Consider the following 14,665-nt stretch of genomic DNA (forward strand, 5'->3'; position numbering starts at 1 on the left):
CTGTCTTGGGTGAGTAAATGTCAGGCAGACTGTCTTGGGTGAGTAAATGTCAGGCAGACTGTCTTGGGTGAGTAAATGTCAGGCAGACTGTCTTGGGTGAGTAAATGTCAGGCAGACTGTCTTGGGTGAGCAAATGTCAGGCCATGTCAGGCAGACTGTCTTGGGTGAGCAAATGTCAGGCAGACTGTCTTGGGTGAGTAAATGTCAGGCAGACTGTCTTGGGTGAGTAAATGTCAGGCAGACTGTCTTGGGTGAGTAAATGTCAGGCAGACTGTCTTGGGTGAGTAAATGTCAGGCAGACTGTCTTGGGTGAGTAAATGTCAGGCAGACTGTCTTGGGTGAGCAAATGTCAGGCCATGTCAGGCAGACTGTCTTGGGTGAGCAAATGTCAGGCAGACTGTCTTGGGTGAGTAAATGTCAGGCAGACTGTCTTTGGTGTGTAAATGTCAGGCAATGTCAGGCAGACTGTCTTGGGTGAGTAAATGTCAGGCAGACTGTCTTGGGTGAGTAAATGTCAGGCAGACTGTCTTGGGTGAGCAAATGTCAGGCAGACTGTCTTGGGTGAGTAAATGTCAGGCCATGTCAGGCAGACTGTCTAGGGTGAGTAAATGTCAGGCAGACTGTCTTTGGTGTGTAAATGTCAGGCCATGTCAGGCAGACTGTCTTGGGTGAGCAAATGTCAGGCCATGTCAGGCAGACTGTCTTGGGTGAGTAAATGTCAGGCACACTGTCTTGGGTGAGTAAATGTCAGGCAGACTGTCTTGGGTGAGCAAATGTCAGGCCATGTCAGGCAGACTGTCTTGGGTGAGCAAATGTCAGGCAGACTGTCTTGGGTGAGTAAATGTCAGGCAGACTGTCTTGGGTGAGCAAATGTCAGGCAGACTGTCTTGGGTGAGCAAATGTCAGGCAGACTGTCTTGGGTGAGTAAATGTCAGGCAGACTGTCTTGGGTGAGCAAATGTCAGGCCATGTCAGGCAGACTGTCTTGGGTGAGCAAATGTCAGGCAGACTGTCTTGGGTGAGTAAATGTCAGGCAGACTGTCTTGGGTGAGTAAATGTCAGGCAGACTGTCTTGGGTGAGTAAATGTCAGGCAGACTGTCTTGGGTGAGCAAATGTCAGGCCATGTCAGGCAGACTGTCTTGGGTGAGCAAATGTCAGGCAGACTGTCTTGGGTGAGTAAATGTCAGGCAGACTGTCTTGGGTGAGTAAATGTCAGGCAGACTGTCTTGGGTGAGTAAATGTCAGGCAGACTGTCTTGGGTGAGTAAATGTCAGGCAATGTCAGGCAGACTGTCTTGGTTGAGTAAATGTCAGGCAGACTGTCTTTGGTGTGTAAATGTCAGGCAATGTCAGGCAGACTGTCTTGGGTGAGTAAATGTCAGGCAGACTGTCTTGGGTGAGTAAATGTCAGGCAGACTGTCTTGGGTGAGTAAATGTCAGGCAGACTGTCTTGGGTGAGTAAATGTCAGGCCATGTCAGGCAGACTGTCTTGGGTGAGTAAATGTCAGGCCATGTCAGGCAGACTGTCTTGGGTGAGTAAATGTCAGGCAGACTGTCTTGGGTGAGTAAATGTCAGGCCATGTCCGGCAGACTGTCTTGGGTGAGTAAATGTCAGGCAGACTGTCTTGGGTGAGTAAATGTCAGGCAGACTGTCTTGGGTGAGTAAATGTCAGGCAGACTGTCTTGGGTGAGTAAATCTCAGGCAGACTGTCTTGGGTGAGCAAATGTCAGGCCATGTCAGGCAGACTGTCTTGGGTGAGTAAATGTCAGGCAGACTGTCTTGGGTGAGCAAATGTCAGGCCATGTCAGGCAGACTGTCTTGGGTGAGTAAATGTCAGGCAGACTGTTTTGGGTGAGTAAATGTCAGGCAGACTGTCTTGGGTGAGTAAATGTCAGGCAGACTGTCTTGAGTGAGCAAATGTCAGGCCATGTCAGGCCGACTGTCTTGGGTGAGTAAATGTCAGGCAGACTGTCTTGGGTGAGTAAATGTCAGGCAGACTTTCTTGGGTGAGTAAATGTCAGGCAGACTGTCTTGGGTGAGTAAATGTCAGGCAGACTGTCTTGGGTGAGTAAATGTCAGGCAGACTATCTTGGGTGAGCAAATGTCAGGCCATGTCAGGCAGACTGTCTTGGGTGAGTAAATGTCAGGCAGACTGTCTTGGGTGAGTAAATGTCAGGCAGACTGTCTTGGGTGAGTAAATGTCAGGCAGACTGTCTTGGGTGAGTAAATGTCAGGCCATGTCAGGCAGACTGTCTTGGGTGAGTAAATGTCAGGCAGACTGTCTTGGGTGAGTAAATGTCAGGCCATGTCCGGCAGACTGTCTTGGGTGAGTAAATGTCAGGCAGACTGTCTTGGGTGAGTAAATGTCAGGCAGACTGTCTTGGGTGAGTAAATGTCAGGCAGACTGTCTTGGGTGAGTAAATGTCAGGCAGACTGTCTTGGGTGAGTAAATGTCAGGCAGACTGTCTTGGGTGAGTAAATCTCAGGCAGACTGTCTTGGGTGAGCAAATGTCAGGCCATGTCAGGCAGACTGTCTTGGGTGAGTAAATGTCAGGCAGACTGTCTTGGGTGAGCAAATGTCAGGCCATGTCAGGCAGACTGTCTTGGGTGAGTAAATGTCAGGCAGACTGTTTTGGGTGAGTAAATGTCAGGCAGACTGTCTTGGGTGAGTAAATGTCAGGCAGACTGTCTTGAGTGAGCAAATGTCAGGCCATGTCAGGCCGACTGTCTTGGGTGAGTAAATGTCAGGCAGACTGTCTTGGGTGAGTAAATGTCAGGCAGACTTTCTTGGGTGAGTAAATGTCAGGCAGACTGTCTTGGGTGAGTAAATGTCAGGCAGACTGTCTTGGGTGAGTAAATGTCAGGCAGACTATCTTGGGTGAGCAAATGTCAGGCCATGTCAGGCAGACTGTCTTGGGTGAGTAAATGTCAGGCAGACTGTCTTGGGTGAGTAAATGTCAGGCAGACTGTCTTGGGTGAGTAAATGTCAGGCAGACTGTCTTGGGTGAGTAAATGTCAGGCCATGTCAGGCAGACTGTCTTGGGTGAGTAAATGTCAGGCAGACTGTCTTGGGTGAGTAAATGTCAGGCCATGTCCGGCAGACTGTCTTGGGTGAGTAAATGTCAGGCAGACTGTCTTGGGTGAGTAAATGTCAGGCAGACTGTCTTGGGTGAGTAAATGTCAGGCAGACTGTCTTGGGTGAGTAAATGTCAGGCCATGTCAGGCAGACTGTCTTGGGTGAGTAAATGTCAGGCAGACTGTCTTGGGTGAGTAAATGTCAGGCCATGTCCGGCAGACTGTCTTGGGTGAGTAAATGTCAGGCAGACTGTCTTGGGTGAGTAAATGTCAGGCAGACTGTCTTGGGTGAGTAAATGTCAGGCAGACTGTCTTGAGTGAGTAAATGTCAGGCAGACTGTCTTGGGTGAGTAAATGTCAGGCAGACTGTCTTGGGTGAGTAAATGTCAGGCAGACTGTCTTGGGTGAGTAAATGTCAGGCAGACTGTCTTGGGTGAGTAAATGTCAGGCAGACTGTCTTGGGTGAGCAAATGTCAGGCCATGTCAGGCAGACTGTCTTGGGTGAGCAAATGTCAGGCAGACTGTCTTGGGTGAGTAAATGTCAGGCAGACTGTCTTGGGTGAGTAAATGTCAGGCAGACTGTCTTGGGTGAGTAAATGTCAGGCAGACTGTCTTGGGTGAGTAAATGTCAGGCAGACTGTCTTGGGTGAGTAAATGTCAGGCAGACTGTCTTGGGTGAGCAAATGTCAGGCCATGTCAGGCAGACTGTCTTGGGTGAGCAAATGTCAGGCAGACTGTCTTGGGTGAGTAAATGTCAGGCAGACTGTCTTTGGTGTGTAAATGTCAGGCAATGTCAGGCAGACTGTCTTGGGTGAGTAAATGTCAGGCAGACTGTCTTGGGTGAGTAAATGTCAGGCAGACTGTCTTGGGTGAGCAAATGTCAGGCAGACTGTCTTGGGTGAGTAAATGTCAGGCCATGTCAGGCAGACTGTCTAGGGTGAGTAAATGTCAGGCAGACTGTCTTTGGTGTGTAAATGTCAGGCCATGTCAGGCAGACTGTCTTGGGTGAGCAAATGTCAGGCCATGTCAGGCAGACTGTCTTGGGTGAGTAAATGTCAGGCACACTGTCTTGGGTGAGTAAATGTCAGGCAGACTGTCTTGGGTGAGCAAATGTCAGGCCATGTCAGGCAGACTGTCTTGGGTGAGCAAATGTCAGGCAGACTGTCTTGGGTGAGTAAATGTCAGGCAGACTGTCTTGGGTGAGCAAATGTCAGGCAGACTGTCTTGGGTGAGCAAATGTCAGGCAGACTGTCTTGGGTGAGTAAATGTCAGGCAGACTGTCTTGGGTGAGCAAATGTCAGGCCATGTCAGGCAGACTGTCTTGGGTGAGCAAATGTCAGGCAGACTGTCTTGGGTGAGTAAATGTCAGGCAGACTGTCTTGGGTGAGTAAATGTCAGGCAGACTGTCTTGGGTGAGTAAATGTCAGGCAGACTGTCTTGGGTGAGCAAATGTCAGGCCATGTCAGGCAGACTGTCTTGGGTGAGCAAATGTCAGGCAGACTGTCTTGGGTGAGTAAATGTCAGGCAGACTGTCTTGGGTGAGTAAATGTCAGGCAGACTGTCTTGGGTGAGTAAATGTCAGGCAGACTGTCTTGGGTGAGTAAATGTCAGGCAATGTCAGGCAGACTGTCTTGGTTGAGTAAATGTCAGGCAGACTGTCTTTGGTGTGTAAATGTCAGGCAATGTCAGGCAGACTGTCTTGGGTGAGTAAATGTCAGGCAGACTGTCTTGGGTGAGTAAATGTCAGGCAGACTGTCTTGGGTGAGCAAATGTCAGGCAGACTGTCTTGGGTGAGTAAATGTCAGGCCATGTCAGGCAGACTGTCTAGGGTGAGTAAATGTCAGGCAGACTGTCTTTGGTGTGTAAATGTCAGGCCATGTCAGGCAGACTGTCTTGGGTGAGCAAATGTCAGGCCATGTCAGGCAGACTGTCTTGGGTGAGTAAATGTCAGGCAGACTGTCTTGGGTGAGTAAATGTCAGGCAGACTGTCTTGGGTGAGTAAATGTCAGGCAGACTGTCTTGAGTGAGTAAATGTCAGGCAGACTGTCTTGAGTGAGCAAATGTCAGGCCATGTCAGGCAGACTGTCTTGGGTGAGTAAATGTCAGGCAGACTGTCTTGGGTGAGTAAATGTCAGGCAGACTGTCTTGGGTGAGCAAATGTCAAGACATGTCAGGCCGACTGTCTTGGGTGAGTAAATGTCAGGCAGACTGTCTTGGGTGAGTAAATGTCAGGCAGACTGTCTTGGGTGAGCAAATGTCAGGCAGATTGTCTTGGGTGAGTAAATGTCAGGCCATGTCAGGCAGACTGTCTAGGGTGAGTAAATGTCAGGCAGACTGTCTTTGGTGTGTAAATGTCAGGCCATGTCAGGCAGACTGTCTTGGGTGAGTAAATGTCAGGCAGACTGTCTTGGGTGAGTAAATCTCAGGCAGACTGTCTTGGGTGAGCAAATGTCAGGCCATGTCAGGCAGACTGTCTTGGGTGAGTAAATGTCAGGCAGACTGTCTTGGGTGAGCAAATGTCAGGCCATGTCAGGCAGACTGTCTTGGGTGAGTAAATGTCAGGCAGACTGTTTTGGGTGAGTAAATGTCAGGCAGACTGTCTTGGGTGAGTAAATGTCAGGCAGACTGTCTTGAGTGAGCAAATGTCAGGCCATGTCAGGCCGACTGTCTTGGGTGAGTAAATGTCAGGCAGACTGTCTTGGGTGAGTAAATGTCAGGCAGACTGTCTTGGGTGAGTAAATGTCAGGCAGACTGTCTTGGGTGAGTAAATGTCAGGCAGACTGTCTTGGGTGAGCAAATGTCAGGCAGACTGTCTTGGGTGAGCAAATGTCAGGCCATGTCAGGCAGACTGTCTTGGGTGAGCAAATGTCAGGCAGACTGTCTTGGGTGAGTAAATGTCAGGCAGACTGTCTTGGGTGAGTAAATGTCAGGCAGACTGTCTTGGGTGAGTAAATGTCAGGCAGACTGTCTTGAGTGAGTAAATGTCAGGCAGACTGTCTTGGGTGAGCAAATGTCAGGCCATGTCAGGCAGACTGTCTTGGGTGAGTAAATGTCAGGCAGACTGTCTTGGGTGAGTAAATGTCAGGCAGACTGTCTTGGGTGAGCAAATGTCAGGCAGACTGTCTTGGGTGAGCAAATGTCAGGCCATGTCAGGCAGACTGTCTTGGGTGAGCAAATGTCAGGCAGACTGTCTTGGGTGAGTAAATGTCAGGCAGACTGTCTTGGGTGAGTAAATGTCAGGCAGACTGTCTTGGGTGAGTAAATGTCAGGCAGACTGTCTTGGGTGAGTAAATGTCAGGCAGACTGTCTTGGGTGAGTAAATGTCAGGCAGACTGTCTTGGGTGAGTAAATGTCAGGCAGACTGTCTTGGGTGAGCAAATGTCAGGCCATGTCAGGCAGACTGTCTTGGGTGAGCAAATGTCAGGCCATGTCAGGCAGACTGTCTTGGGTGAGTAAATGTCAGGCACACTGTCTTGGGTGAGTAAATGTCAGGCAGACTGTCTTGGGTGAGCAAATGTCAGGCCATGTCAGGCAGACTGTCTTGGGTGAGCAAATGTCAGGCAGACTGTCTTGGGTGAGTAAATGTCAGGCAGACTGTCTTGGGTGAGTAAATGTCAGGCAGACTGTCTTGGGTGAGTAAATGTCAGGCAATGTCAGGCAGACTGTCTTGGTTGAGTAAATGTCAGGCAGACTGTCTTTGGTGTGTAAATGTCAGGCAATGTCAGGCAGACTGTCTTGGGTGAGTAAATGTCAGGCAGACTGTCTTGGGTGAGTAAATGTCAGGCAGACTGTCTAGGGTGAGTAAATGTCAGGCAGACTGTCTTTGGTGTGTAAATGTCAGGCCATGTCAGGCAGACTGTCTTGGGTGAGCAAATGTCAGGCCATGTCAGGCAGACTGTCTTGGGTGAGTAAATGTCAGGCAGACTGTCTTGGGTGAGTAAATGTCAGGCAGACTGTCTTGGGTGAGTAAATGTCAGGCAGACTGTCTTGAGTGAGTAAATGTCAGGCAGACTGTCTTGGGTGAGTAAATGTCAGGCCATGTCAGGCAGACTGTCTAGGGTGAGTAAATGTCAGGCAGACTGTCTTGGGTGAGTAAATGTCAGGCAGACTGTCTTGGGTGAGTAAATGTCAGGCAGACTGTCTTGGGTGAGTAAATGTCAGGCCATGTCAGGCAGACTGTCTTGGGTGAGTAAATGTCAGGCCATGTCAGGCAGACTGTCTTGGGTGAGTAAATGTCAGGCAGACTGTCTTGGGTGAGTAAATGTCAGGCCATGTCCGGCAGACTGTCTTGGGTGAGTAAATGTCAGGCAGACTGTCTTGGGTGAGTAAATGTCAGGCAGACTGTCTTGGGTGAGTAAATGTCAGGCCATGTCAGGCAGACTGTCTTGGGTGAGTAAATGTCAGGCAGACTGTCTTGGGTGAGTAAATGTCAGGCCATGTCCGGCAGACTGTCTTGGGTGAGTAAATGTCAGGCAGACTGTCTTGGGTGAGTAAATGTCAGGCAGACTGTCTTGGGTGAGTAAATGTCAGGCAGACTGTCTTGGGTGAGTAAATGTCAGGCCATGTCAGGCAGACTGTCTTGGGTGAGTAAATGTCAGGCAGACTGTCTTGGGTGAGTAAATGTCAGGCCATGTCCGGCAGACTGTCTTGGGTGAGTAAATGTCAGGCAGACTGTCTTGGGTGAGTAAATGTCAGGCAGACTGTCTTGGGTGAGTAAATGTCAGGCAGACTGTCTTGAGTGAGTAAATGTCAGGCAGACTGTCTTGGGTGAGTAAATGTCAGGCAGACTGTCTTGGGTGAGTAAATGTCAGGCAGACTGTCTTGGGTGAGTAAATGTCAGGCAGACTGTCTTGGGTGAGTAAATGTCAGGCAGACTGTCTTGGGTGAGCAAATGTCAGGCCATGTCAGGCAGACTGTCTTGGGTGAGCAAATGTCAGGCAGACTGTCTTGGGTGAGTAAATGTCAGGCAGACTGTCTTGGGTGAGTAAATGTCAGGCAGACTGTCTTGGGTGAGTAAATGTCAGGCAGACTGTCTTGGGTGAGTAAATGTCAGGCAGACTGTCTTGGGTGAGTAAATGTCAGGCAGACTGTCTTGGGTGAGCAAATGTCAGGCCATGTCAGGCAGACTGTCTTGGGTGAGCAAATGTCAGGCAGACTGTCTTGGGTGAGTAAATGTCAGGCAGACTGTCTTTGGTGTGTAAATGTCAGGCAATGTCAGGCAGACTGTCTTGGGTGAGTAAATGTCAGGCAGACTGTCTTGGGTGAGTAAATGTCAGGCAGACTGTCTTGGGTGAGCAAATGTCAGGCAGACTGTCTTGGGTGAGTAAATGTCAGGCCATGTCAGGCAGACTGTCTAGGGTGAGTAAATGTCAGGCAGACTGTCTTTGGTGTGTAAATGTCAGGCCATGTCAGGCAGACTGTCTTGGGTGAGCAAATGTCAGGCCATGTCAGGCAGACTGTCTTGGGTGAGTAAATGTCAGGTAGACTGTCTTGGGTGAGTAAATGTCAGGCAGACTGTCTTGGGTGAGTAAATGTCAGGCAGACTGTCTTGAGTGAGTAAATGTCAGGCAGACTGTCTTGAGTGAGCAAATGTCAGGCCATGTCAGGCAGACTGTCTTGAGTGAGTAAATGTCAGGCAGACTGTCTTGGGTGAGCAAATGTCAAGACATGTCAGGCCGACTGTCTTGGGTGAGTAAATGTCAGGCAGACTGTCTTGGGTGAGTAAATGTCAGGCAGACTGTCTTGGGTGAGCAAATGTCAGGCAGATTGTCTTGGGTGAGTAAATGTCAGGCCATGTCAGGCAGACTGTCTAGGGTGAGTAAATGTCAGGCAGACTGTCTTTGGTGTGTAAATGTCAGGCCATGTCAGGCAGACTGTCTTGGGTGAGTAAATGTCAGGCAGACTGTCTTGGGTGAGTAAATGTCAGGCAGACTGTCTTGGGTGAGTAAATGTCAGGCAGACTGTCTTGGGTGAGTAAATGTCAGGCCATGTCAGGCAGACTGTCTTGGGTGAGTAAATGTCAGGCAGACTGTCTTGGGTGAGTAAATGTCAGGCCATGTCCGGCAGACTGTCTTGGGTGAGTAAATGTCAGGCAGACTGTCTTGGGTGAGTAAATGTCAGGCAGACTGTCTTGGGTGAGTAAATGTCAGGCAGACTGTCTTGGGTGAGTAAATGTCAGGCCATGTCAGGCAGACTGTCTTGGGTGAGTAAATGTCAGGCAGACTGTCTTGGGTGAGTAAATGTCAGGCCATGTCCGGCAGACTGTCTTGGGTGAGTAAATGTCAGGCAGACTGTCTTGGGTGAGTAAATGTCAGGCAGACTGTCTTGGGTGAGTAAATGTCAGGCAGACTGTCTTGAGTGAGTAAATGTCAGGCAGACTGTCTTGGGTGAGTAAATGTCAGGCAGACTGTCTTGGGTGAGTAAATGTCAGGCAGACTGTCTTGGGTGAGTAAATGTCAGGCAGACTGTCTTGGGTGAGTAAATGTCAGGCAGACTGTCTTGGGTGAGCAAATGTCAGGCCATGTCAGGCAGACTGTCTTGGGTGAGCAAATGTCAGGCAGACTGTCTTGGGTGAGCAAATGTCAGGCAGACTGTCTTGGGTGAGTAAATGTCAGGCAGACTGTCTTGGGTGAGTAAATGTCAGGCAGACTGTCTTGGGTGAGTAAATGTCAGGCAGACTGTCTTGGGTGAGTAAATGTCAGGCAGACTGTCTTGTGTGAGCAAATGTCAGGCCATGTCAGGCAGACTGTCTTGGGTGAGCAAATGTCAGGCAGACTGTCTTGGGTGAGTAAATGTCAGGCAGACTGTCTTTGGTGTGTAAATGTCAGGCAATGTCAGGCAGACTGTCTTGGGTGAGTAAATGTCAGGCAGACTGTCTTGGGTGAGTAAATGTCAGGCAGACTGTCTTGGGTGAGCAAATGTCAGGCAGACTGTCTTGGGTGAGTAAATGTCAGGCCATGTCAGGCAGACTGTCTAGGGTGAGTAAATGTCAGGCAGACTGTCTTTGGTGTGTAAATGTCAGGCCATGTCAGGCAGACTGTCTTGGGTGAGCAAATGTCAGGCCATGTCAGGCAGACTGTCTTGGGTGAGTAAATGTCAGGTAGACTGTCTTGGGTGAGTAAATGTCAGGCAGACTGTCTTGGGTGAGTAAATGTCAGGCAGACTGTCTTGAGTGAGTAAATGTCAGGCAGACTGTCTTGAGTGAGCAAATGTCAGGCCATGTCAGGCAGACTGTCTTGAGTGAGTAAATGTCAGGCAGACTGTCTTGGGTGAGCAAATGTCAAGACATGTCAGGCCGACTGTCTTGGGTGAGTAAATGTCAGGCAGACTGTCTTGGGTGAGTAAATGTCAGGCAGACTGTCTTGGGTGAGCAAATGTCAGGCAGATTGTCTTGGGTGAGTAAATGTCAGGCCATGTCAGGCAGACTGTCTAGGGTGAGTAAATGTCAGGCAGACTGTCTTTGGTGTGTAAATGTCAGGCCATGTCAGGCAGACTGTCTTGGGTGAGTAAATGTCAGGCAGACTGTCTTGGGTGAGTAAATGTCAGGCAGACTGTCTTGGGTGAGTAAATGTCAGGCAGACTGTCTTGGGTGAGCAAATGTCAGGCCATGTCAGGCAGACTGTCTTGGGTGAGCAAATGTCAGGCAGACTGTCTTGGGTGAGTAAATGTCAGGCAGACTGTCTTTGGTGTGTAAATGTCAGGCAATGTCAGGCAGACTGTCTTGGGTGAGTAAATGTCAGGCAGACTGTCTTGGGTGAGTAAATGTCAGGCAGACTGTCTTGGGTGAGCAAATGTCAGGCAGACTGTCTTGGGTGAGTAAATGTCAGGCCATGTCAGGCAGACTGTCTAGGGTGAGTAAATGTCAGGCAGACTGTCTTTGGTGTGTAAATGTCAGGCCATGTCAGGCAGACTGTCTTGGGTGAGCAAATGTCAGGCCATGTCAGGCAGACTGTCTTGGGTGAGTAAATGTCAGGCACACTGTCTTGGGTGAGTAAATGTCAGGCAGACTGTCTTGGGTGAGCAAATGTCAGGCCATGTCAGGCAGACTGTCTTGGGTGAGCAAATGTCAGGCAGACTGTCTTGGGTGAGTAAATGTCAGGCAGACTGTCTTGGGTGAGCAAATGTCAGGCAGACTGTCTTGGGTGAGCAAATGTCAGGCAGACTGTCTTGGGTGAGTAAATGTCAGGCAGACTGTCTTGGGTGAGCAAATGTCAGGCCATGTCAGGCAGACTGTCTTGGGTGAGCAAATGTCAGGCAGACTGTCTTGGGTGAGTAAATGTCAGGCAGACTGTCTTGGGTGAGTAAATGTCAGGCAGACTGTCTTGGGTGAGTAAATGTCAGGCAGACTGTCTTGGGTGAGCAAATGTCAGGCCATGTCAGGCAGACTGTCTTGGGTGAGCAAATGTCAGGCAGACTGTCTTGGGTGAGTAAATGTCAGGCAGACTGTCTTGGGTGAGTAAATGTCAGGCAGACTGTCTTGGGTGAGTAAATGTCAGGCAGACTGTCTTGGGTGAGTAAATGTCAGGCAATGTCAGGCAGACTGTCTTGGTTGAGTAAATGTCAGGCAGACTGTCTTTGGTGTGTAAATGTCAGGCAATGTCAGGCAGACTGTCTTGGGTGAGTAAATGTCAGGCAGACTGTCTTGGGTGAGTAAATGTCAGGCAGACTGTCTTGGGTGAGCAAATGTCAGGCAGACTGTCTTGGGTGAGTAAATGTCAGGCCATGTCAGGCAGACTGTCTAGGGTGAGTAAATGTCAGGCAGACTGTCTTTGGTGTGTAAATGTCAGGCCATGTCAGGCAGACTGTCTTGGGTGAGCAAATGTCAGGCCATGTCAGGCAGACTGTCTTGGGTGAGTAAATGTCAGGCAGACTGTCTTGGGTGAGTAAATGTCAGGCAGACTGTCTTGGGTGAGTAAATGTCAGGCAGACTGTCTTGAGTGAGTAAATGTCAGGCAGACTGTCTTGAGTGAGCAAATGTCAGGCCATGTCAGGCAGACTGTCTTGGGTGAGTAAATGTCAGGCAGACTGTCTTGGGTGAGTAAATGTCAGGCAGACTGTCTTGGGTGAGCAAATGTCAAGACATGTCAGGCCGACTGTCTTGGGTGAGTAAATGTCAGGCAGACTGTCTTGGGTGAGTAAATGTCAGGCAGACTGTCTTGGGTGAGCAAATGTCAGGCAGATTGTCTTGGGTGAGTAAATGTCAGGCCATGTCAGGCAGACTGTCTAGGGTGAGTAAATGTCAGGCAGACTGTCTTTGGTGTGTAAATGTCAGGCCATGTCAGGCAGACTGTCTTGGGTGAGTAAATGTCAGGCAGACTGTCTTGGGTGAGTAAATCTCAGGCAGACTGTCTTGGGTGAGCAAATGTCAGGCCATGTCAGGCAGACTGTCTTGGGTGAGTAAATGTCAGGCAGACTGTCTTGGGTGAGCAAATGTCAGGCCATGTCAGGCAGACTGTCTTGGGTGAGTAAATGTCAGGCAGACTGTTTTGGGTGAGTAAATGTCAGGCAGACTGTCTTGGGTGAGTAAATGTCAGGCAGACTGTCTTGAGTGAGCAAATGTCAGGCCATGTCAGGCCGACTGTCTTGGGTGAGTAAATGTCAGGCAGACTGTCTTGGGTGAGTAAATGTCAGGCAGACTGTCTTGGGTGAGTAAATGTCAGGCAGACTGTCTTGGGTGAGTAAATGTCAGGCAGACTGTCTTGGGTGAGCAAATGTCAGGCAGACTGTCTTGGGTGAGCAAATGTCAGGCCATGTCAGGCAGACTGTCTTGGGTGAGCAAATGTCAGGCAGACTGTCTTGGGTGAGTAAATGTCAGGCAGACTGTCTTGGGTGAGTAAATGTCAGGCAGACTGTCTTGGGTGAGTAAATGTCAGGCAGACTGTCTTGAGTGAGTAAATGTCAGGCAGACTGTCTTGGGTGAGCAAATGTCAGGCCATGTCAGGCAGACTGTCTTGGGTGAGTAAATGTCAGGCAGACTGTCTTGGGTGAGTAAATGTCAGGCAGACTGTCTTGGGTGAGCAAATGTCAGGCAGACTGTCTTGGGTGAGCAAATGTCAGGCCATGTCAGGCAGACTGTCTTGGGTGAGCAAATGTCAGGCAGACTGTCTTGGGTGAGTAAATGTCAGGCAGACTGTCTTGGGTGAGTAAATGTCAGGCAGACTGTCTTGGGTGAGTAAATGTCAGGCAGACTGTCTTGGGTGAGTAAATGTCAGGCAGACTGTCTTGGGTGAGTAAATGTCAGGCAGACTGTCTTGGGTGAGTAAATGTCAGGCAGACTGTCTTGGGTGAGCAAATGTCAGGCCATGTCAGGCAGACTGTCTTGGGTGAGCAAATGTCAGGCCATGTCAGGCAGACTGTCTTGGGTGAGTAAATGTCAGGCACACTGTCTTGGGTGAGTAAATGTCAGGCAGACTGTCTTGGGTGAGCAAATGTCAGGCCATGTCAGGCAGACTGTCTTGGGTGAGCAAATGTCAGGCAGACTGTCTTGGGTGAGTAAATGTCAGGCAGACTGTCTTGGGTGAGTAAATGTCAGGCAGACTGTCTTGGGTGAGTAAATGTCAGGCAATGTCAGGCAGACTGTCTTGGTTGAGTAAATGTCAGGCAGACTGTCTTTGGTGTGTAAATGTCAGGCAATGTCAGGCAGACTGTCTTGGGTGAGTAAATGTCAGGCAGACTGTCTTGGGTGAGTAAATGTCAGGCAGACTGTCTAGGGTGAGTAAATGTCAGGCAGACTGTCTTTGGTGTGTAAATGTCAGGCCATGTCAGGCAGACTGTCTTGGGTGAGCAAATGTCAGGCCATGTCAGGCAGACTGTCTTGGGTGAGTAAATGTCAGGCAGACTGTCTTGGGTGAGTAAATGTCAGGCAGACTGTCTTGGGTGAGTAAATGTCAGGCAGACTGTCTTGAGTGAGTAAATGTCAGGCAGACTGTCTTGGGTGAGTAAATGTCAGGCCATGTCAGGCAGACTGTCTAGGGTGAGTAAATGTCAGGCAGACTGTCTTGGGTGAGTAAATGTCAGGCAGACTGTCTTGGGTGAGTAAATGTCAGGCAGACTGTCTTGGGTGAGTAAATGTCAGGCCATGTCAGGCAGACTGTCTTGGGTGAGTAAATGTCAGGCCATGTCAGGCAGACTGTCTTGGGTGAGTAAATGTCAGGCAGACTGTCTTGGGTGAGTAAATGTCAGGCCATGTCCGGCAGACTGTCTTGGGTGAGTAAATGTCAGGCAGACTGTCTTGGGTGAGTAAATGTCAGGCAGACTGTCTTGGGTGAGTAAATGTCAGGCAGACTGTCTTGGGTGAGTAAATCTCAGGCAGACTGTCTTGGGTGAGCAAATGTCAGGCCATGTCAGGCAGACTGTCTTGGGTGAGTAAATGTCAGGCAGACTGTCTTGGGTGAGCAAATGTCAGGCCATGTCAGGCAGACTGTCTTGGGTGAGTAAATGTCAGGCAGACTGTTTTGGGTGAGTAAATGTCAGGCAGACTGTCTTGGGTGAGTAAATGTCAGGCAGACTGTCTTGAGTGAGCAAATGTCAGGCCATGTCAGGCCGACTGTCTTGGGTGAGTAAATGTCAGGCAGACTGTCTTGGGTGAGTA

Source organism: Poecilia mexicana, unplaced genomic scaffold (assembly GCF_051168715.1).
Source record: "Poecilia mexicana isolate PSO_F unplaced genomic scaffold, ASM5116871v1 scaffold_21, whole genome shotgun sequence".
Lineage (NCBI taxonomy): Eukaryota > Metazoa > Chordata > Actinopteri > Cyprinodontiformes > Poeciliidae > Poecilia > Poecilia mexicana.